The 24,283-nt window shown below is 41.6% G+C and overlaps 1 pseudogene; it reads right to left on the reverse strand.

Annotated features, from left to right (window-relative positions):
• Nucleotides 1-20,056: 20,056 nt before the first annotated feature.
• Nucleotides 20,057-24,283, reverse strand: part of LOC125597501 — a 59,223-nt pseudogene continuing 54,996 nt past the window's right edge.

Below are 24,283 nucleotides of genomic sequence, written 5' to 3' on the forward strand. Positions count from 1 at the left end.
ATCTTCCTGCATCATACTTTGATCATGATCACCTGAGCCTTCTTGATCATGACTTTCAACATGTACTTCAGCTGGCTCAGGTGTGTTTTCCCCCCCATGATCTACATTTGATGCCTCGGTAGGTTGTGTGGTTGTTGTACTGCGTCTCTCCTTCGGATCCTGGGTAGTATGTATCCCAAGCCCCTCTAGAATACTTCTAAGGCTGGCCGCTCTATCTGACTCTCTTGTCAACTCTAGCAGCTCATCTTGATTCTTTTCCTCATAGAACCCCTTAGCTTCAATGAACTTTACATCTCTAGAGACTAGAACTCTTCGAGTAGTAGGATCATAGCACTTGTAACCCTTTTGAGTAGTAGAGTAGCCAACAAACATAGCTCTTGTGCTGGTTGCTTCAAGCTTGTTTCTCAACTCTTTTGGCCTAAGGACAAAGCATAGACATCCAAAGATTCGCATATGCTCCAATGATGGCTTGTACTTGTTCAAGGCTTCAAAAGGAGACTGATCATGTAGAATCTTAGTTGGGATCCGGTTGATTAGATAACAAGATGTAGCCACAGCATCACTCCAAAACCTCTTAGGAACATTTGCTTGAAACATCATTGACCTTGCCACCTCCATGAGATGCCTATTCTTTCTCTCAGCCACTCCATTTTGCTGAGGAGTATAAGGACAACTCGTTTGGTGTAGTATCCCATGTTGTGCTAGATGTTGCTTGAAGGCTTGACCAGTGTATTCCCCACCATTATCTGATCTCAGAATTTTAATCTTGGCATTGTAATGGTTAGTCACATAGTTATGAAAATTCTTAAAAGCTTCAAGCACCCTATCTTTGGTTTGAATAAGTGTTATCCAGGTGTATTTCGATTTTTCATCTATGAATGTGACAAAGTATTTAAAACTATCCCTAGACAAGCAAGGAGCAGTCCAAACATCAGAGTGAATTAGATCAAAGCATTTGTCATAAACAGTAGATGAAATGGGAAACACAGTTTTACAATGCTTGCCTAAAATGCAAGCTTCACAATCCTTATTTTCAAATACCACACCTGGTAACATTAAGTTTAAAGCCCTAACATGGGGATGACCTAGTCTAGCATGCCACAATGCATTTTTATTCATCATAGAAGCAGAAGTAAATGAGCATAAGTAATCAGAAACAGGAGCTAGTTATGTGATTTTAGAGATGAGAATAGGTATTGAGAGTTTAGAAAGAGATTATGGTGAGATTAAGGGAAGATGGGATGATTTATGATATGTAAAAGAGAAACATGATGAACTAGAGAGAGATTATCATCAAATCGAGTTATTTCATTAATCAAGACAGAGTTTACAATATATAAGATCAGATACAAGGGTTTCAGAGAGACTAAGCATGTGAGGTCAAGGATAAGGTTGCTTTAATTCAAACTTGATCCAATGGGAGCTGTCACACGTTTTAAGGCATCTTGGACCAGGTTCCTTTTGCCTTTACAGCCTGTTCCAGCCTGTGTGGATAAGACCCAGCTCCCTTAGCCATCCAAACGGCCATCTCTTCATGGTAAAATCCCCTTTGGCCGTTAACTCCTTTTACTCGGGTAAAAGATGACTTGGGCGAGTTATGGATCGACCATGGTCCGGATGGTACGGCCTGTACGGCCTTGTACGGCCTGGTCGATCCCTAACCCATCTTTTCCATTCCTTCACACCATCTCATCTCTTCTTCAACTCCTTAGGACATCTTCTCTCATATATTGATCAGCTCATTTCAACACTCCCCCTCAAGCTTAACTTAGTAACTTAGTTAAGCTTGGAACAGCCATGAGATCTTCCTCATTAAAAACCTCACCAAAGAAAACCCATTGGGACAAAACCTTGATGAGGGAAAAAGAGTAAAGACCTCATGACAAAGGGGATCAGCTCCTTGGAGAAAGATCTATGAGTCCCAATCTGGTATGAATGGACTCCATAGTCTTTTGTCTTGCAGCCTTGGTGAACACATCCGCAAGTTGATCCTCACTCCTTGTATAGCATGGCAAGATCACTCCCAAGACAATCATCTGCCTCACTTTGTGGCAATCAACTTCAATGTGCTTGGTTCTCTCATGGAAGACTGAGTTAGTTGCAATGTGTATAGCTGCTTGGTTATCACAATGCATGGTCATTGGAGTTGCTTGCTCTATCTCCAAATGCTTCAAGATCCCTTTGATCCATACCAACTCATTGGTAAGCTTCAGCATGGCTCTATACTCAGCTTCAGCACTTGAGCAGGACACCACCTTCTGCTTCTTACTCTTCCAAGTCACCAAGTTGCCTCCAATGAATGTACAATAGCCGGTGGTTGATCTTCTGTCTGCTCTATCTCCAGCCCAATCAGCGTCACAATATCCCACCACTTCAGTACTCTTGTTGCATCCCATCCACACTCCAAGGCTTGATGTCCCGTTCAGATACAAGAGAAGTCTCTCCACCATGCGCCAGTGATGTTCCTTTGGGACTTGCATATGCTGGCTCACTTGATTCACAGCAAAGCATATGTCTGGTCTTGTGATAGTGAGATAGATGAGCTTCCCTACCAGCTTCCTGTATAGCTTTGGATCATGGAAGGCCTTGCTATCTTCAATCTCCCCCTCACGTGGAATCTTGTATCCATCTTCAAGGGGCATCTTTGCTGTCTTATCTCCTTGTATACCTGCATCTTTCAAAAGATCAAGTGTATACTTCCTTTGGGAAATGAACAATCCTTCCTTAGATCTACACAACTCAATTCCAAGGAAGTATTTCATTTCTCCTAAGTCTTTGATTTCAAACACAGATTTCAAAAACTCCTTTGTGGCTTTTATACCAGCCTTATCACTACCTGTTATGATAATGTCATCAACATATACAAGTAGACAGATGATACCTGAAGGTGTAGTGAGAGTGAAAAGGGTGTGATCCAATTCTGACTTCTTAAATCCACGCCCATTTAAAGTAGTGCTCAGCTTGTTGTACCATGCTCTAGGTGATTGCTTCAACCCATAGATAGCTTTCTTGAGCCTCAACACATTCCCTGGTTGTACAAGATGCTCAAGACCTGGTGGTGGATACATATACACTTCATCTTCTAGTTCCCCTTGAAGAAATGCATTCTTCACATCCATCTGCCAAAGCTCCCACTCAAGATTCACAGCAAGAGACAATACAATTCTTATTGTATGTAACTTGGCAACAGGAGCAAAGGTATCAATGTAGTCTTCCCCATATGTTTGAGTGTATCCTCTAGCCACCAGTCTTGTCTTCTTTCTATCAATGGTTCCATCAGGTAGATACTTAATAGTAAATATCCACTTGCTTGTTACTGCCTTCTTCCCTTTTGGTAACTCACTTTCAAACCAAGTGTCATTCTTTATCATGGCATTGGCTTCATCACTCACTGATTCTTTCCAGTCTTCATACTGCATTGCTTCTTCATATGATCTTGGTATACTGCTTTCATCTAAGCTCATCATGAATGCACAATGCTCCTTTGGATAATAGGCAAAAGAACACACAGCCTGAGAGGGATGCTCCACAGCCTGGGCATTGTAGTACACTCTCGTGTTTACCCAGTTGGAAGCATCTCTCTTTAGCCGTGTGCTTCTCCTTAATGGTACCTCAGTTTGTGTTTGCTCTGGTGCTTCTACTTCAGTTGTTTCAACTTCTCCTTGTTCTGGCAACTCATTACGCTCTTCACTACTTGGTTCAACTCCACTTTGATCAGGATGATGCGCAAAACCTTGACTCTCATCCACCTCCTCAGTTCCATTCCCTCCCTCATGATCAAGGTGAGATGGTTCTTCAGCTTCCTGTACTTCAGGTGACTGATCTTCGTTTGACTCCTGGGACATTCCAATCCCAAGACCTTCTAGTATCTGTCTCAAGCTTGTAGCCCTATCTGAAGGTTGTGACAGATCCTCCAGCTCTTTCCAATCTTTGTCCTCATAGTAGCTCTTCTCTTCAAAGAACTTGACATCTCTAGATACAAGTACCCTTCTTGTTTCTGGAACAAAGCACTTGTATCCCTTCTGTGTAGTTGAGTATCCTATCATCATAGCCTTGATACTCTTTGCTTCCAGCTTGTTTCTTTCTCTCCCGGGACAAGAACATAGCTTATACACCCAAAGACTCTTAGGTGATCTAGTACCGGCTTGTTGTTGTTGAGAACTTCAAATGGGGCTTTATCTTCTAAGATCCTGGTTGGTATCCTATTGATTAGGTAGCAAGCAGTAATCACAGCATCACTCCAAAATCTCTTTGGCACACTCATCTGAAACATCATTGATCTAGCCACTTCCATAAGATGTCTATTCTTTCTTTCAGCCACTCCATTCTGTTGAGGCGTGTAAGGGCAACTTGTTTGATGAAGTATCCCATGTTGAGCTAGATGGTTCTTGAATGCATTGCCAGTATACTCTCCACCATTATCAGACCTGAAAATCTTAATCTTGGCATTATACTGGTTAGAAACATATGATTGAAAGTTTTTAAATGCATCAAGAACCCTATCTTTTGTTTTGATTAGTGTTATCCAGATGTATTTAGATTTTTCATCTATAAATGTGACAAAGTACTTGTAATTATCTCTAGATAGGCAGGGAGCAGTCCATACATCAGAATGAATAAGATCAAAGCATTTATCATAGATAGTAGTGGACCTCTTGAACACAGTCTTACAATGTTTTCCCAAAATACAAGCTTCACAATCATTATTTTTAAACATGACACCTGGTAACATTAAGCTCAAGGCTCTAACATGTGGATGTCCTAGCCTAGAATGCCATAATGCACCCCTACTTAACACAGAACTCAACAAGCAACTAGAACTAGAAATACGGGAAATGTCTTCAAGTAAATAAAGGTCTCCTTTGGTTACTCCTTGCCCAATCAACTTACTGCTTTCAATATCCTGAAATTTCACATCATTAGGACTGAAAATAACATTGCATTGAAGATCATTGGTACATCTCTTAACAGATAATAGATTAGAAGTAAACTCAGGCATGTATAAGGCTTTAGAATCCTTATTAAACAGTTTCAAGTCCCCTACACCTCTAATAGGAATTCTATCACCATTTGCAATCATTACATGTCCATGAGCAGGTTCTATATTCTTTATAAGACTATCATCACTAATCATATGATGTGAAGCACCTGAATCAATAATCAAAGGTTTTATTCCTTGAGCAATGTGATTTCTAGGTGTTTCACTTACCAATTTCAATTTACTAATGAGATCAAGCAATGTGAATTCATTTCTAGGCATTCTATCAGCAGTAAAGGTCCTGTATGAGTCAGATTCAATCCTCATATTATCAAGGTTCTCTAGCAACTTATCACAAGTTCTAGGTAACACATGAGCAGCATAAGAATAACCAAGAGTGTTTCTGAGTGTGCTACCAGACTCCTTGAGAGCTTTGATCAGGGCGTCAATGTCAGACTTCCTAATCACCTCATGCTCCATGTTCTTCCCTACTCCTTGATGGAGAGGGGCTACGGCTCTTCCTCCACTTTTGTTGAGAAGAGTTGAGTATACAAGTGTGAAGTACAAAGGGGTTAAGACTGAAGAGAGTATGTTAAGCATTGGTGTGATGGGAGAGGTTCATATTGGCTTGACCGTACAAGGCCGTACAAGGCCGTACGGTCCGTACACATTCAGACAAGTGAAACCTTGACCGCGGTTACAAGGAGTTACCCGTGTAACTTATGGGAAGAGAAGGGGCTTTGGCTGATGAAATAAGACCGTTGGAGGATAAGAGAGGCGCGGCTTTACAGGCTGGCACATCTGGAAAGGCAAGAGCATCTTTGTCCAAGATCCTAGATGCTCCAAGCATGTGGGAACGCTGATTGGCCGAGTTAAAGAGAGCTTATCCTAACCTTGTTGACTTCACATGCTTAGCTCTCCTTTATGATTTCGAAAACCCTACTGATCTCTCACTATATATTGTAACTCTTGTCATTAATAATAAACACACAGTTCTGAGTTTCCCTTTCTCTTATCATACTCTCTCAATCATGATTCTACACTAAACTCTTCATAATCTCTCATAATCTACCCAAGTTCTATCTTAATCATTTCATTCTTAGATTCTTATATGGTATCAGAGCCAGGTTACTCATTTCCTGGTTTCTAAATCTCTAGAGTCCCCATCTTCATTCCTAAACCATCTCTACTCACGGTCACACTCATGGAAGACAAGAACAAGACTTTGACGGTTCCGGTTACGTTGAAAGGAGGTGGGAACTACTTGCTGTGGTCTCGCCTGGTGAAAGCTGCAGTTGGGAGCAAGGGTTTGTGGAGTCACATCTCAGATGGAACTCCAAAGCCAGTTTCTACGGAGGGAGAAGGCGGTCAAGAGCTGATGGTAGCGGACCAAGAGAAGTGGGATCAAGACGACTTGAAGGTGTTGACAGTTCTTCATGGGTCGCTTGAAGCTTCAATCTTGGAGGCCTACAGCTACTGTGAGACGCCAAAAGACCTGTGGGATACTCTTCAAAAGGTCTATGGGAACACATCCAATCTGAGCCGGGTGTTTGAGTTGAAGAGATCAATCAACACACTTGCGCAAGAAGAGGTTGAGTTCACAAAGCATTTGGGAAAGTTCAGAGCCTTATGGTCTGAACTAGAAATGCTGAGACCCAACACCACTGATCATGACACTCTTATGGAGAGGAGGGCTCAAGATCAAGTGTTTGGGCTGTTGCTGACATTGAACCCTATCTTTAACGATCTGATCAAACACATACTGAGGTCTCCAAAGCTACCATCACTTGAAGATGTGTGCGCTCAGATACAGAAAGAAGAAGGGTCAGTGGGGCTGTTTGGAGGAAAGGGGGAGCTCACCTTAGCTAACCATGCGGATGGAGCTCAAGCAAACAAAGCGGCATACAAGAGTGAGGAGAGGAAGTTTGGGGGCAACTGTGATCATTGCAAGAAGCTAGGTCACAAAAGGAGCCAGTGCTGGATCCTACATCCTCATCTCAAGCCAGCTAAGTTCATGAAAGATAGAGAGGCAAGGGCGCACCTATCTAATGAAGGAGGAGAAGCTAGCTCATCCGGGGCTGGCTCAGCAATGCGTGAGGGTGAGGGGAGAGCCTTAACTACTCAGCACACACCCTTGAGGAGCACTGAAGGCGAGTTGATCCGGAGATCAGACATAGACGCCCTCATCAAAGCTCTCAAGGAGAATGGTAACTGTATTGGAAATAACCCTTGTTACTCTCTTGCTGCATCATATCTAGATAGGACTTGTGCTCATCTCAGTAGTGATCCTGAATTCAAGTTAAGTGGTGCATCTAGATTAAATAACCTGAGACAACCTAGTACCTTTGCTGCGCATAATGTAATAAAACCACTGATTGTAGATTCAGGTGCTTCCCATCACATGATTAGTGATAATAGCTTGATTAAAGACATAGAACCTGCTCAGGGTCATGTAATGATTGCTAATGGTGATAGGATTGCAATAACAGGAATAGGAAATCTAAAACTGTTTAATAAAGAGTCTAGAGCTCTTTATATGCCTGAATTCACATCAAACTTGTTATCTGTTAAGAAATGCACTACTGATTTACATTGCAATGTTATATTCAGTCCTAATGATGTGAAGTTTCAGGATATTGAGACAAGTAAGATGATTGGCAAAGGAGTGACAAAGGGAGAACTCTATATGCTAGAAGACTTAGCTCCTATTTCCAGTTCAATTTGCTCGTTTAGTTCTAGTTCAAGTATCAATGATGATGCATTATGGCATGCTAGATTAGGTCATCCACATGTTAGAGCCTTAAGCTTAATGTTACCAGGTGTCATGTTTAAAAATAATGATTGTGAGGCATGTATTCTGGGAAAACATTGTAAGACTGTCTTTAAGAAATCAAGTACTATCTATGAGAAGTGTTTTGACCTTGTACATTCTGATGTATGGACTGCTCCTTGCTTATCTAGAGAAAACTATAAGTACTTTGTCACATTCATTGATGAAAAATCAAAATACACCTGGATAACACTTATAAAGACTAAGGATAGAGTTCTTGAAGCATTTAAGAATTTTCAGACTTATGTAACTAACCAGTACAATGCTAAGCTTAAGATTTTCAGATCAGATAATGGTGGAGAATACACAAGTCATGCCTTCAAGCAACATCTGGCTCTACATGGGATTCTACATCAAACAAGCTGTCCTTATACTCCACAACAGAATGGGGTTGTGGAGAGAAAGAATAGACACCTAATGGAAGTAGCTAGATCCATGATGTTCCAAACCAATGCACCTAAGAGATTTTGGAGTGATGCTGTACAAGCTGCGTGCTATTTGATCAACCGGGTGCCTACAAGAATCTTGGAAGATCAGTCACCGTTTGAAGTATTGAACAAGACCAAGCCATCTCTAAGTCATCTTAAAGTGTTTGGGTGTTTGTGTTATGTACTTGTCCCCGGGGAGATGAGAAACAAGTTGGAACCGAGGAGTACAAAAGCAATGTTTGTGGGATACTCAACTACTCAAAAGGGGTATAAATGCTTTGATCCAGAATCAAGAAGAGTTCTGGTATCAAGAGATGTCAAGTTCATTGAAACAAGAGGATACTATGAAGAAAGGAGCTGGGAAGATCTGAAGGATCTAGCTCAAACATCTGATAAGGCTACAAGCCTTAGGATGATCTTAGAGGGTCTTGGGATTAATCTAACCCAGGATCCAAAGGCGCAAGAGACGCCTACTAGGAATGAAGCTGAAGAAACATCCCACATTGATCATGAGGGGGAAGACAAGTCTGAGGCGGTACATGAAGAAGGAAGAGACTCAGCTAGTCATGATCAAAGTGGGATCAATGATGAAGAGTCAAGTGAAGTAAGGGATCAAAGTGGAGGTACACCACTTGTACCTGAAGAAGAGGAAGAAGAAATGGAGAACATGACTAGTGCTCCAGTTGTGGAGAGTGTGCCTGCGCCTCTGAGGAGGAGTACAAGAGTAAGGAAAGATCCATCTAACTGGGCAAACACCAGGGTCTACTACAATGCACAAGCAGTAGCTCATCCAAGTCAGGCAGTGTGCTCTTTTGCCGAGTTTCCAAGGGATCATTGTGCATTCATAACAAGTCTGGATGAGAGCTACATACCAAGAACGTATGAGGAGGCTATAAAGGATGAAGACTGGAGGAACTCAGTTGCGGATGAGTCTGATGCTATGATCAAGAATGGGACTTGGTATGAGAGTGAGCTGCCTAAAGGGAAGAGAGCAGTGTCATGTAAATGGATATTTACAATCAAGTATAGACCAGATGGGACAGTTGATAGGAAGAAGACCAGGCTTGTGGCTAGAGGGTTTACACAGACATATGGAGAGGACTACATAGACACATTTGCTCCAGTGGCTAAGCTGCACACCATCCGAATCATCTTATCAATTGCTACCAACCTTGAATGGGGATTGTGGCAAATGGATGTGAAGAATGCATTTCTACAAGGGGAACTTGAAGATGAAGTGTATATGCAGCCTCCTCCGGGTCTTGAGAGTCTTGTGAAGCCAGGGAATGTCCTAAGGTTGAAGAAGGCTATCTATGGATTGAAGCAATCACCTAGAGCCTGGTATCACAAGCTGAGTACTACACTGAATGGAAAAGGCTTCAGGAAGTCTGAACTAGACCATACTTTGTTCACTCTAAACACAACCTCAGGTATCATCTGTCTATTGGTCTATGTTGATGATATTATCATTACTGGTAGTGATAAGGTTGGAATACAAGAAACCAAAGACTATCTCAAATCTGTGTTTGAAATAAAAGATCTTGGAGAGATGAAATACTTTCTTGGGATTGAGATTTGTAGATCCAAGGAAGGATTATTCATGTCCCAAAGAAAATATACACTTGATCTTTTGAAAGATGCAGATAAACTCGGAGGACAAACCGCGAAGATGCCGATGGAAGATGGGTACAAAGTACCAAGAGAGGGGGAGCTTGAAGACAGCAAGCTGTTCCATGACCCTAAGCTTTATAGGAAGCTAGTGGGTAAGCTAATCTACCTAACAATCACACGACCTGATATCTGCTTTGCTGTGAATCAGGTGAGTCAACACATGCAAGCTCCAAAGGATCACCATTGGAGAATGGTAGATAGAGTTCTAAGCTACCTCAACGGATCACCAAGCCAAGGAGTCTGGATGGGAGTACAGAAGTAGTTGGCTACTGTGATGCAGATTGGGCTGGAGATAGAGCAGACAGAAGATCTACAACAGGTTACTGCACCTTCATTGGAGGGAACCTTGTGACTTGGAAGAGCAAGAAGCAGAAGGTGGTCTCTTGTTCTAGTGCGGAGGCAGAGTATAGAGCAATGCTGAAGCTCACTAATGAGTTGGTATGGATCAAGGGGATCTTGAAGCACATTGAGATTGAGCAAGTGGCGCCAATGACAATGCATTGTGATAACCAAGTAGCAATCCACATTGCCTCCAACTCAGTCTTCCATGAGAGAACCAAGCACATTGAAGTGGATTGTCACAAAGTGAGGCAGATGATAGTTTTGGGAGTGATTCTGCCATGCTACACAAGGAGTGAAGATCAACTGGCTGATGTATTCACAAAAGCGGCAAGAATGAAGACAATGGAGTCCATCTACATCAGGTTGGGACTCGTTGATCTGTCACCAAGGAGCTGAGCCCCTTACTATGAGGTCTTTACTCTTTTTCCCTCATCAAAGTTTTGTCCCAATGGGTTTTCTTTGGTGAGGTTTTTAATGAGGAAGATCTCATAGTGTCCAAGCTTAGACTTCACAAAGCTAAGCTTGAGGGGGAGTGTTGAGAAGAGTTGAGTATACAAGTGTGAAGTACAAAGGGGTTAAGACTGAAGAGAGTATGTTAAGCATTGGTGTGATGGGAGAGGTTCATATTGGCTTGACCGTACAAGGCCGTACAAGGCCGTACGGTCCGTACACATTCAGACAAGTGAAACCTTGACCGCGGTTACAAGGAGTTACCCGTGTAACTTATGGGAAGAGAAGGGGCTTTGGCTGATGAAATAAGACCGTTGGAGGATAAGAGAGGCGCGGCTTTACAGGCTGGCACAGCTGGAAAGGCAAGAGCATCTTTGTCCAAGATCCTAGATGCTCCAAGCATGTGGGAACGCTGATTGGCCGAGTTAAAGAGAGCTTATCCTAACCTTGTTGACTTCACATGCTTAGCTCTCCTTTATGATTTCGAAAACCCTACTGATCTCTCACTATATATTGTAACTCTTGTCATTAATAATAAACACACAGTTCTGAGTTTCCCTTTCTCTTATCATACTCTCTCAATCATGATTCTACACTAAACTCTTCATAATCTCTCATAATCTACCCAAGTTCTATCTTAATCATTTCATTCTTAGATTCTTATAACTTTCACCCGCATGATCCAATGAACCAGCTCCTGATGTGCCGGCTTCACTAGTCTCTGCAGAAAGGTGAGCTCGTCCCTCCCTCTCCTTGTTGAACTTGGCTGGCTTCAAATGAGGGTGTAGGATCCAGCACTGACTCCTCTTATGCCCCGGCTTCTTGCAATGATCACAGTTGCCACTGAACTTCCTTTCCTCTCCACGGTAAGTAGCTTTGTTTGCTTGGATTGCCTCAGCCTTGTTGGAAAGAGCCACATCCCCTTTTCCCCCAAACAAGCCGAGAGTCCCTTCTTCCTTTTGAAGCTGTGCACACACTTCCTCCATAGATGGAAGGTTTGGAGACCTTGGGATATGCTTAATAACATCACCAAAGGCCGGATTCAACGTCAACATCAAACCAAACACTTGATCTTGTTCCCGCCTCTCCATGAGCGTCTCTTGATCAATGGTGCTTGGCCTCAAGGTCTCTAGCTCAGACCAGAGTGACCTGTACTTTCCCAAGTGCTTAGAGAACTCCTCCTCTTCTTGCGCAAGGTTGTTGATGGCTCTCTTGAGCTCAAACACCCGGCTTAGGTTGGTAGTGTTCCCAAACGTCTTCAGGAGGGTTTCCCACAGGTGTTTAGGAGTCTCACAGTAGCTGTAGGCATCTAGGAGATGGACTTCAAGGGATCCTTGTAGTACTGAGAGCACCATCAAGTCTTCTTGAATCCATTTCTTCTCGGCAGCAGCAACTTGATCTCCATCACCTTCACCTCCTTCTCCTACTTTGGCCACCGGTTTAGGTGCCTCATCCGTGATGTGACTCCATAACCCTAGCCTCCCAATGGCTGTCTTCACAAGCCTAGACCACAACAGGTAGTTCCCACTACCCTTCAAAGCAACAGGAACCGTAATGACCTTGTAGATTCCCTCCATCTTGTTTAGTTTGATCCGAAAGAGAAAAGAAAATGAGTTTAGACTGAAGCTGAAGAACACTCGAAACCTCAATACCACAGCCAACCTGGCTCTGATACCATGTGATTTTAGAGATGAGAATAGGTATTGAGAGTGTAGAAAGAGATTATGGTGAGATTAAGGGAAGATGGGATGATTTATGATATGTAAAAGAGAAACATGATGAACTAGAGAGAGATTATCATCAAATCGAGTTATTTCATTAATCAAGACAGAGTTTACAATATATAAGATCAGATACAAGGGTTTCAGAGAGACTAAGCATGTGAGGTCAAGGATAAGGTTGCTTTAATTCAAACTTGATCCAATGGGAGCTGTCACACGTTTTAAGGCATCTTGGACCAGGTTCCTTTTGCCTTTACAGCCTGTTCCAGCCTGTGTGGATAAGACCCAGCTCCCTTAGCCATCCAAACGGTCATCTCTTCATGGTAAAATCCCCTTTGGCTGTTAACTCCTTTTACTCGGGTAAAAGATGACTTGGGCGAGTTATGGATCGACCATGGTCCGGATGGTACGGCCTGTACGGCCTTGTACGGCCTGGTCGATCCCTAACCCATCTTTTCCATTCCTTCACACCATCTCATCTCTTCTTCAACTCCTTAGGACATCTTCTCTCATATATTGATCAGCTCATTTCAACAAGTTCTTCAAGTAAATATAAATCTCCCTTGGTAACTCCTTTTCCAATCAATTGGCTGCTCTCAATATCCTGAAACTTCACATCATTAGGACTAAATATAACATTGCAATTAAGATCTGTAGTACACTTCTTTACAGATAATAGATTTGATGTGAAGTCAGGCATATAAAATGCTTTAGAGTCTTTATCAAACAATTTTAGCTTGCCAATTCCTCTAATTGGGATTTTATCTCCATTTGCAATCATGACATGTCCATTTGTAGGTTCAATGTCTCTAATCAAACTAGTATCACTAATCATATGATGAGAAGCTCCTGAATCAACTACCAATGGTTTAAACAGATTGTGTGCAATATGAGACTGTCCTAGTATGCTAGTAGGTTTATAAGCAATGCTTGAATGATCAGGTTCTCTAGCAATACTACACGATTCATATGATGCACCAAAGGAGTAACCAAGAGTACCAAGTGTGTTACCATTCTCCTTTAGCATTTTGATGAGGGAGTCAATGTCTGATCTCCTTAGGTACTCGTTCTCACGGTTGTTCTGAAGGCTTGGCTGAGGTGTGTAAGTCACCAGGGCCTTGCTATCTCCAGGCTCACGTGTCCCGCCCTCTCCAGCTTGGCCTGAGCTCCCAGCAACACTTGAACTTCCCGGATCACTTCCAGCATACGAGACATTGGCTCTCCCATCTTTTTCTCTTGAGAACTTGGCCGGCTTCAGATGAGGATGCAAGATCCAGCACTGGTTCTTCTTGTGACCTTGTCTCTTGCAATGATCACAATTTCCCGTGAACTTCTTTGCATCATACTGGTTAGAGCTTGCACGGTTTGCTTGCGGAACCTCAGCTTGGTTTGCAAGTGTGATCTCTCCTTTTCCTCCAAAGAGACCAATAGAACCTTCCTCCTTCTGAACTTGTGCACACACGTCCTCAAGGTCAGGTAACTTCCCGGACCTCAGGATGTGTTTGATGAGGCTGTTGTAGCTTGGATTCAACGTGAGTAGCAACCCAAACACCTTGTCTTGCTCACATCTCTCAGCCAGCTCATCTAGGTTGGTTGTGCCTGGCCTCAGCATCTCCAGTTCAGACCACAAGGCTCTGAACCTCCCAAGGTGCTTAATAAACTCCATGTCCTCCTGTGTCAAGCTGTTGATAGCACGTTTCACTTCAAACACACGGCTCAAGTTTGAGATGTTACCATAAACCTTCTTTAGCGTGTCCCAAAGATCCTTTGCTGTCTCACAGTAGCTGTATGCCTCCAGGATAGACACTTCAAGAGACCGTTGGAGTATGGACATCACCAGCTGATCATCTTGCTCCCACTTCTCTTCATCGCACTCGACGATCTCCTTGTCGCCTTCATAAGTAATGAGCTTTGGGGCTTCACTCTGTGTGATGTGTCCCCATAAACCCTTACTCCCCACTGCTGTCTTCACCAAACGAGACCACAAAAGGTAGTTACCCCCCTTGAGAGTAACCGGAACCACTGCCTTGTTGCTTTCCATTTCAGAATCACTCGGATGAAAGCTAAGCGGCTGATGTGTTCTTGAGTGTTCTAGTACTCAAACCCAGATTATGATGAACCTGGCTCTGATACCATATAAGTTTTAGAGAATCTGAGTTTGATATAAGGAAAGAAAGAGATTAGAAAGAGTCTAGAGGTTATTTAGGACGAGTTTAGCTAAGAGTTTAGTGTATGATCATGATTGAGAGCCTTTGAGTCTAAGAGATTGTTTTAGTGTCAAGAACTGTCTGATTATCATTAATGAAGAGTTTACAAATATATAGGAGAAGATACAAGGGTTTTCCTAAAGGTTAAGTAAGCAAAGCATGTGAAGTCAAGGAAGAGCTAGGCGCCGGTTTCAAACTAAGCCAATGGGAGACTCCACATGTGTGGGATGAATGGATAAGGTTGCTTTTCCTTTCCAGCTGCATACAGCCTGTCAAGCCGCGTTCTTATCCTTCTCTCAACGGTCTGATCAAGTGCTGGTAACTCTCCATAGTTACCATCACCCTTTTCACAAGTAACCATCCTGAATAGTGAAGAGTATTACCCAAGACTTGTACGGCCACTCCTCATGTACAGCCTGTACTGATTGTACGGACTAAGCTTTCTCAATCCCTTTCTTCCTAATGCTTCACCACTTCATACTCTCTCCTCAGATACATTACTCAACACTTCATCTCATGATCTCATCTCAAAGTGATCTCATCTCAACAATAGGAGTTGGCATGAAGAAGTTATCCCACTTTCAAATTAGGTGATTCCAGTTTCCCAGTTTGGGAATAGCACAGCTTCTTCGTCGTTCTAATCAAAACAGGATGAATTACTTTGTAAGAAGCTTGATTTGGATACATAAAGTGGTGGAGAATCACTAGGAAGTTGAATAAATCTCATAGGAGTTGGCATGAAGAAATTATCCCACTTTCAAATCAGGTGATTCCAGTTACCCAGTTTGGGAATAGCACAGCTTCTTCGTCGTTCTAATCAAACCAGGATGAATCACTTTGTAAGAAGCTTGATTTGGATACATAAAGTGGTGGAGAATCACCAGGAAGTTGAATAAATCTCATAGGAGTTGGCATGAAGAAGTTATCCCACTTTCAAATCAGGTGATTCCAGCTTTCAAGTTTGGGAATAGCACAGCTTCTTCATCGTTCCAATCAAACCAGGATGAATCATTTTGTGAGAAGCTTGATTTGGATACAAAAAGTGGTGGAGAATCACCAGGAAGTTTAATAAATCTCATAGGAGTTGGGATGAAGAAGTTATCCCACTTTCAAATCAGGTGATTCCAGTTTCCTAGTTTGGGAATAGCACAGCTTCTTCGTCGTTCCAATCAAAACAGGATGAATCACTTTGTAAGAAGCTTGATTTGGATACATAAAGTGGTGGAGAATCACCAGGAAGTTGAATAAATGTCATAGGAGTTGGCATGAAGAAGTTATCCCACTTTCAAATCAGGTGATTCCAGTTTTCCAGTTTGGGAATAGCACAGCTTCTTCGTCGTTCTAATCAAAACAGGATGAATCACTTTGTAAGAAGCTTGATTTGGATACATAAAGTGGTGGAGAATCACCAGGAAGTTGAATAAATCTCATAGGAGTTGGCATGAAGAAGTTATCCCACTTTCAAATCAGGTGATTCCAGTTTTCCAGTTTGGGAATAGCACAGCTTCTTCATCGTTCTAATCAAAACAGGATGAATTACTTTGTAAGAAGCTTGATTTGGATACATTAAGTGGTGGAGAATCACCAGGAAGTTGAATAAATCTCATAGGAGTTGGCATGAAGAAGTTATCCCACTTTCAAATCAGGTGATTCCAGTTTCCCTGTTTGGGAATAGCACAGCTTCTTCGTCGTTCTAATCAAACCAGGATGAATCACTTTGTAAGAAGCTTGATTTGGATAAATAAAGTGGTGGAGAATCACCAGGAAGTTGAATAAATCTCATAGGAGTTGGCATGAAGAAGTTATCCCACTTTCAAATCAGGTGATTCCAGTTTCCCAGTTTGGGAATAGCACAGCTTCTTCGTCGTTCTAATCAAACCAGGATGAATCACTTTGTAAGAAGCTTGATTTGGATACATAAAGTGGTGGAGAATCACCAGGAAGTTGAATAAATCTCATAGGAGTTGGCATGAAGAAGTTATCCCACTTTCAAATCAGGTGATTCCAGTTTCCCAGTTTGGGAATAGCACAGCCTCTTCGTCGTTCTAATCAAAACTGGATGAATCACTTTGTACGAAGCTTGATTTGGATACATAAAGTGGTGGAGAATCACCAGGAAGTTGAATAAATCTCCTAGGAGTTGGCAAGAAGAAGTTATCCCACTTTCAAATCAGGTGATTCCAGTTTCCCAGTTTGGGAATAGCACAGCTTCTTCGTCGTTCCAATCAAACCAGGATGAATCACTTTGTGAGAAGCTTGATTTGAATACATAAAGAGGTGGAGAATCACCAGGAAGTTGAATAAATCTCATAGGAGTTGGCATGAAGAAATTATCCCACTTTCAAATCTGGTAAGTCCAGTTTCCCCGTTTGGGAATAGCACAGCTTCTTCGTCGTTCCAATCAAACCAGGATGAATCTCTTTGTAAGAAGCTTGATTTGGATACATAAAGTGGTGGAGAATCACCAGGAAGTTGAATAAATTTCATAGGAGTTGGCAAGAAGAAGTTATCCCACTTTCAAATCAGGTGATTCCAGTTTCCCAGTTTGGTAATAGCACAGCTTCTTCATCGTTCCAATCAAACCAGGATGAATCACTTTGTGAAAAGCTTGATTTGGATACAAAAAGTGGTGGAGAATCACCAGGAAGTTTAATAAATCTCATAGGTGTTAACTTGAAGAGAAGAAGTGGAGAAGCAAAAGTGATGAGTTGAGTTGGTGCTTGTGCAAAGACATGGCAAGATCTTCAGAGGTTGTATGTTAAGGCTTTGGGAGAGTCTTAAGGCTTCAGAAGTGGTCTGGTGAGTGTGCAAAGATAGGGTTAAGTCCAGGAGGGACTTAGACACCATTTAGAGAAGATTTGGGTCAGACAGTAACTCCAAAGTTACCACAGTAACTTTGGAGAGTTACCACAGTAAGATTGGAGAAGTTTGGGCAAGTTGGTGTAAAAGTGAATAGTGAATCACTAGTCACTATTCAGGTTGACTATTCACTATTTGGGTCACTATTCAGGATGTGAAGAGTGCATAGTATATGGATAAGGCACCAAGGTTTGAATCTAGTCAAAGGGAATCAAGAAGATGCTTTGTGGAGGCAAACAACCAATGGGAGCTTTCTTGTGTGTGATTGGCTAGTTCTGGTCTTGGACAGGCTGTCTCTTGCTGTAAAGAGAAGGGAGCCACGACCATGAACCTGGACAGATGCATGGGAAGATTAGGAGGAGCCTAAGGAGAGCCAATCACAAGCAAGGAGCCAGCTTGCCTTGGTTTGAATTAAAGTGAGCCAGCTTAGCTTATCCAATCAGCACACATCACTCAGATTACAACAAGACCAACTCATCCTCACCATCCATTCCTCTTAAGTTATTTCTATCCATTAGATATAGGTTTATGAGTTTGCAAGAGTGTAAAACCTATATAAAGACCCTCATGGGCGTTTGTAACTCTCTTAAGAGAGTATGGGGGGTTTCCCCATCTCCTTCATAATTATAAAAGTGTGTTCTTGATCAGATTCCCTTAATCTACCCCTTTCTTAGTCTCTAATCTCTTAATCTCTCAAAGTCTCTTTGTTTCTGATTCAAGTTCACACTAGTTTCATCAGACCTCTTATTCAACTAGTTCAAGACCTTATCTTTGCCTTTAATGGCTTTTCTTACACATACACAGCCAGAGCTCTCAAATCTCACATGGTATCAGAGCCAGGTTCATCAGAACCTAAGCTGAGCTTCCGCAAATCCACAGCTCTTATCTCAGCTCAAACCAAACCCTTGAAGTCATGTCCATCCGAGTTCAACTCTTGAAGAAGAAGAGACTTGAAACCGTGGAGTGTTATCCTGTCCCTTAAGCCGTTTCTGACTGTACCTGATGGAGAGAGTCTCATTGGAAGCAAAGGAGGATGGAGAGGCGTCATGAACCTCAAGCCAAAACTCCTTGTCCAAGAGCTTGTTACATCCGGCTACAAGAAAGATGAAGTGAAGTGAAGAGAAGCCGGCTTGATAGTATGGAGCAAGGAGGGGTCTTTGGGTGTGAGAAACAAGAAGGAGGCCATGAGTAGAAGGAGGAGAGGCTGGGTGACGATCCATACTCTTGTGAGATTTAAGAGAACTCAGGTTTTATGTGTGTATGAAACCCAAATGGGTAAAGAGAGAGAGCTTGGAAGCAATTTGAGAGAAAGGAAGTTTAATGAGTGTTTGTGTGTCTAAGTGTTTAAGAGATTAGTAACAAGACTGAGAACGTGTATAGAGATTCAGGATGAGAGACTAGAGAGACTAAGAAAGTGTTTCAGATTAGAGAAGGAGAAGGGAAACCCCCTTACTCACTTAAGTGTTTACAATCGCATATACAAGGCTTTTATATGCCTTTACACAACTCAGATCACAAACCTAGATCCTAAGGCTGTAAATAAAAGATAGATTGAATGGCTAGGATGAGAGAAGAGTGGTCTTTGATGTTCTGGTGATAGCTGGTGACTTTTGACTGAATGGAGAGCTCAGATTGCTTCATTTGAATGAAGGGAAGAGATTGGTCTTGCTGTAAAGGTAAAGCACCTTTACCTTTCCAGCTTGCACATACAGCTCACTCTTATCCCTTTGGTATATTCTCCTTGCCTCTCACACTCCAACGGTCACTATAGGAAACTTAACCCGCGCCCACACATTGCACAACTCTGAACAAGGCTGATCCAGGTGATGGCCAAACTGGATTGGATGTACGGTCGCTGTACGGCCTTGAGGTCTGTACACTCGCCCTATATCTGCACCTTCATCCAAACATGTTCTATGGTTGACCCATACACCTTCTTGGATCGCCCTAGGCCGTACCATGGCCGTATCTTTGCACCACACTTCCATCTTCTCTCTAACTCCTCCAAAGCCTTCACATGATCAGTTTAAGTCTTTCCTTGACTTAACTTCACAAGATAACTACTTCAGAACACCTCTGAAGCTTGATTGAACTCTTCTTGACATCTTCTAGAGCTTGCCCTATTATTGTGCAAGCTCCATCTTCTCTTCAGTTCAACACTCCCCCTCAAGCTTGACTTTAGGAGATCCTAAGCCAAGCTTGGAACTCTGAAGAGTCTCCCTCATTAAAAACCTTACAAGGAAAACCCATTGGGACAAAACCTTGCAAGGGAAAAAGAGTAGAGCTCTCCAAAGCCTAGGGATTGGCCAGTGAGCTCTTGTGCCTTAGAACCAATGTGGTTGGACACAAGAAGCTCTGGATCACGGCCTAACAGGTGCAGCAACTCTTCACAGCTTTGCGCACATTTCACACTTCAGCTTCACCTCTTCATGGAACCGGTTTGAAGTCTCCCCCTCTCAACTGACTTCTCAGCCATCTTAGAGAAGCTAGGACACGACCAGATCATCTTCAAAACACTAGTGAGGCTGATCAATACTTCACACCCGGCTTGCCCTCTTCATAGACTAGGTTTAGGGTCTCCCCCTCTCAACAGACTTCACAGCCCCTTTAGCGAAGCTAGGAGATTCCCCGGAACTGTTTAATGAGGCTACAAGCAATGGTACCTGATACATTATCCCAAAGGTGCATCAATACCTATCAAAAACTAGAAAATGAATATCCTGCATCACACTTGATGCACACAATCCCATAATTCAATCATGATCATCTTAAGTATCTTTTCAAGCACAAGCAATGAATAAGATGAATGAAAAAGATTGAAGAAAGAGTTTAAAAAGTCTAAGGGAACTTCCCTTGTGTTTTTTTTGAGTTTCCTAACTCGGCCAATGCACCATCTTCATGGAATCATCAACTTCTTGGAAAGGCAGAATGGATTCATCAGCTTCTCCTCAATCACCTCTCATTGAAGCCGCATTGATGGAGAGCCTTCTTCCTCACTCGCCAAGACTGCTCTGAACAGCCTCTTACCTAGACACGCCACTGACTTGGTCCGGTTGATGATCCTTTGTAGAAGCCTTTGCAAAGACTTGTTACTGACCATGGATCATATGCATTAAGACTCCCCCTCAAGCTTAGAACCGAGACTATAAGGAGCTAAGCTTGTGATGATCCTATGCATCTCCATGGTCTAATAACTATCATCTTTCATGATAGCTTCCTTCTTGTGAGTTTACTCTCTTCCTTAACCAGGAACTAGGGTGTTTGAATCACCATAGAGAGTCTCACAAGACACACCTCTCATTGCATAATGACCCATGCTACACTTCCTGTAGACTAAGGACTAGATATGTCCAATGGTATTATGCAATGGCCATCTCTCATTGCATACTCAATCACACTACACTTCCTGTAGATTATGGACTAACATGTCCTAGTGATGATATGCAATGGCGCAAGACCCTTGTCTTTACATTCTTGGTTGTTGGCGAGTTACATGTATCACATTTCCTTGTGTACCTAACACCACCACAACTCAATGCAAGATCAGATCATCCCATTGGGATCAAACCAAGATTATCCATCCTATTTGATCACCAATGCCACAATAATATATGATACTTGAAACAAGCTAGACAATCAAGACAATCAAGTAAAGACAATCAATTCAGTTTTTTTTTTTTTTTTTAAATGCAACAATAGATGAATGCATTAGGTTACACACTAACTATATGAATGAAACAGATTCAATCCAAATGGAACACAAGTGTAGATGATACTTATGCAATCAAGGCGACAAGAGTGACTCAATTCATGCTTATGCTCACTAGTTTTATCACAGCCAATGATTCAAGTAGCTTAGACATACTTCTAAATGCTTATAAGACATCACTGATGGATTTAACTATGGCATAGCAACAATCAGAACTGGACTGAGTCAAGACAAGAAGATTTCAATTTCTAACAATGACAATGCAAGTTCTATACTTAAGTTCTCTAAATGCAAAGCTTACATCAGTACATTTGCAATTTAGGCTCATTTTTAAATGCATTACTACATGAATGCACAATCTTAAAGCATTAGCTATATGAATGCAACAGGTTCAATCCATGAGCAATATTAAAGCTATGCACAACAGTTTCAATCAAAACCAATGATGCAAGCAACTTAGACAATTTCTAATTTATGCAAGACTTTCATTGATGGATTAAACATAGGCAATAGCATCAGATAACACTAGGATTGAACTTAGACAGTATGAGATATGCTTATGTATGCAAAATAACTTATCAATCATGATGCAAGCAGCAGAGACATTCTACTCAATTCTACAACACATTCATGATGATTCAAGCTATGACAACATCCAAGACAATGCAATAAACAGAACATGAGATTCTGGGACTCTAGACATTACTTACTATCAATAAGACAATGCAGCAGCAAAAAAATTTCAGTGCAATTAGCCTAGACATTCTACTTAGAAGCTATAAACTCTTAATGGAATTAGGGAAAGCACATAGTATAATCAGGAGATAAACCTATCAAGACAAATTAAGATACATGAGACTAGGTTTACTCCCTTGTTTAAGGTGATGAGGAGTGGTTCTTAACGTTTCCACTTGAATCCTCACTTCTTCTTCTTCTCTTATTGCAATCACCCTTCTGAATTTGCCACCATGATGGAATGCTTGTGGATGCTTCAGCTACTTCTTCAATCACCTCACAATAGAAGCCGCCTTGATAGAGTAGTCTTCTTCTTCACACAGCCAAGAGTGCTCTGTCTTAGTTTGAGCACCCTCTTGAATAGGCACGCCACTGCCTAGACCCGGTTAGCTTCTTCTTCAGGTACTTGCAATGTTAAGGAGAAGAACACCAGTGAGTTTTACAACCATCTGTGCTTCTCCCTTTTTGTAACACCTCTCCATTGTACACACAATGGGCATCATTCTTTCTCTTTCAACTCGGATTTGATGATGAACTAGGAACACCTTTTGGGAACCTGAAACATCACTCAAACTCTAACAAAGATAAGTCACAATTGCATTGGGATCAATCCTTAACTTCATCAAGTTTGATCACCAATGTCTCAAGCTTTATAACATTAGATAGAATCAAGACAATGTCAAGTTCTTATCTATGCAAGCAACCATTCTCTAAATACTAAGCAAGACCTTATCAGATTCAAGTCAAAGTATTTAGGCAATTTTATGCAACTTAGATTTTAATCTAAATGCAACAATACAAGGCAGTATGCATTAATCTTAATCAGTTTCTAACTCATGAAAGCAAGCATGATTAGATAATATAATCTATCATCTTAACAAGACAAATTAATTTAGAACTGACATTAAGCATTTAACCATTTTCAATAGTATTGATGTCAAATCTTGATTAATAAATTATCAAGTTTGATTCCCAATATCACAAGCAATGCAACAGATAGACACAAGGCATTATCAAGTTCTATTCTTTGCAAGCTAAATCTCTAAGTACAAGTAAGATCCTAACAGATTCAAGACAAGTTACTTAGGCATTCTTAAGAGCTTCTTTACTCAGTACTTAGACATGAATCTAATACTTCAATGTAAGACAGCCACAAGACTATATGCAACAGCTTTAAATTCGGTTTCACTCCATGTATGCAAGCAGATTTAATTAATCACAACAAGCATCACTATGAACCGGAGCTAAGCATACTAAAAAATTTCAATACCCAAACGAGACTCTTAAAGTATCCTGGGACAGATTCTAAAGCAACTTCATTTTAGCAATCTTTTAAACAATCCTCAGGTTTCCAATCACATCACAACATCACAACCTGTTCATACACTTAAGCTTTATACAAGAGAAAGAGATTTCCTTACAGCCAAGGAACTAGTGTTAGTTCCTTGAAACTCCTTAGTACATGGAAAGATCCGAGCTGTTGGTGTCAACTCCTACATCTCCTTCTTTCATGGACCTTTCTCTTGATCCCACCATGCCTAAGACACCTCCTCTCTTCATTTTTGAGTCGCCATACCAGGTACAAGTTGAAAGCTTTAACCTTTCTTCTTGGACAGTGAATGGGAATGGCTTGGACATGCTTCCAATGGCCTCCTTTCTTCAGGACGACCATGAGAGAGTGGGGAACGACCAAGAACAGCTTCTGGACTCCATTGATGAGCACACCTTCTTCTTGAAGAGGTTGAACAACCAAATGAACATGAAGCTTCTTCTTGGTTTGGAAATGGCATGGGAGTGAGCTTTGAGCTTAGCGGAAGCTGGAACCAAGTTTTAATGAACCTGGCTCTGATACCATGTGAGATTTAAGAGAACTCAGGTTTTATGTGTGTATGAAACCCAAATGGGTAAAGAGAGAGAGCTTGGAAGCGATTTGAGAGAAAGGAAGTTTAATGAGTGTTTGTGTGTCTAAGTGTTTAAGAGATTAGTAACAAGACTGAGAACGTGTATAGAGATTCAGGATGAGAGACTAGAGAGACTAAGAAAGTGTTTCAGATTAGAGAAGGAGAAGGGAAACCCCCTTACTCACTTAAGTGTTTACAATCGCATATACAAGGCTTTTATATGCCTTTACACAACTCAGATCACAAACCTAGATCCTAAGGCTGTAAATAAAAGATAGATTGAATGGCTAGGATGAGAGAAGAGTGGTCTTTGATGTTCTGGTGATAGCTGGTGACTTTTGACTGAATGGAGAGCTCAGATTGCTTCATTTGAATGAAGGGAAGAGATTGGTCTTGCTGTAAAGGTAAAGCACCTTTACCTTTCCAGCTTGCACATACAGCTCACTCTTATC

This window comes from Brassica napus, unplaced genomic scaffold (genome assembly GCF_020379485.1).
Source record: "Brassica napus cultivar Da-Ae unplaced genomic scaffold, Da-Ae ScsIHWf_1473;HRSCAF=2065, whole genome shotgun sequence".
In the NCBI taxonomy this organism is placed as follows: Eukaryota; Viridiplantae; Streptophyta; class Magnoliopsida; order Brassicales; family Brassicaceae; genus Brassica; species Brassica napus.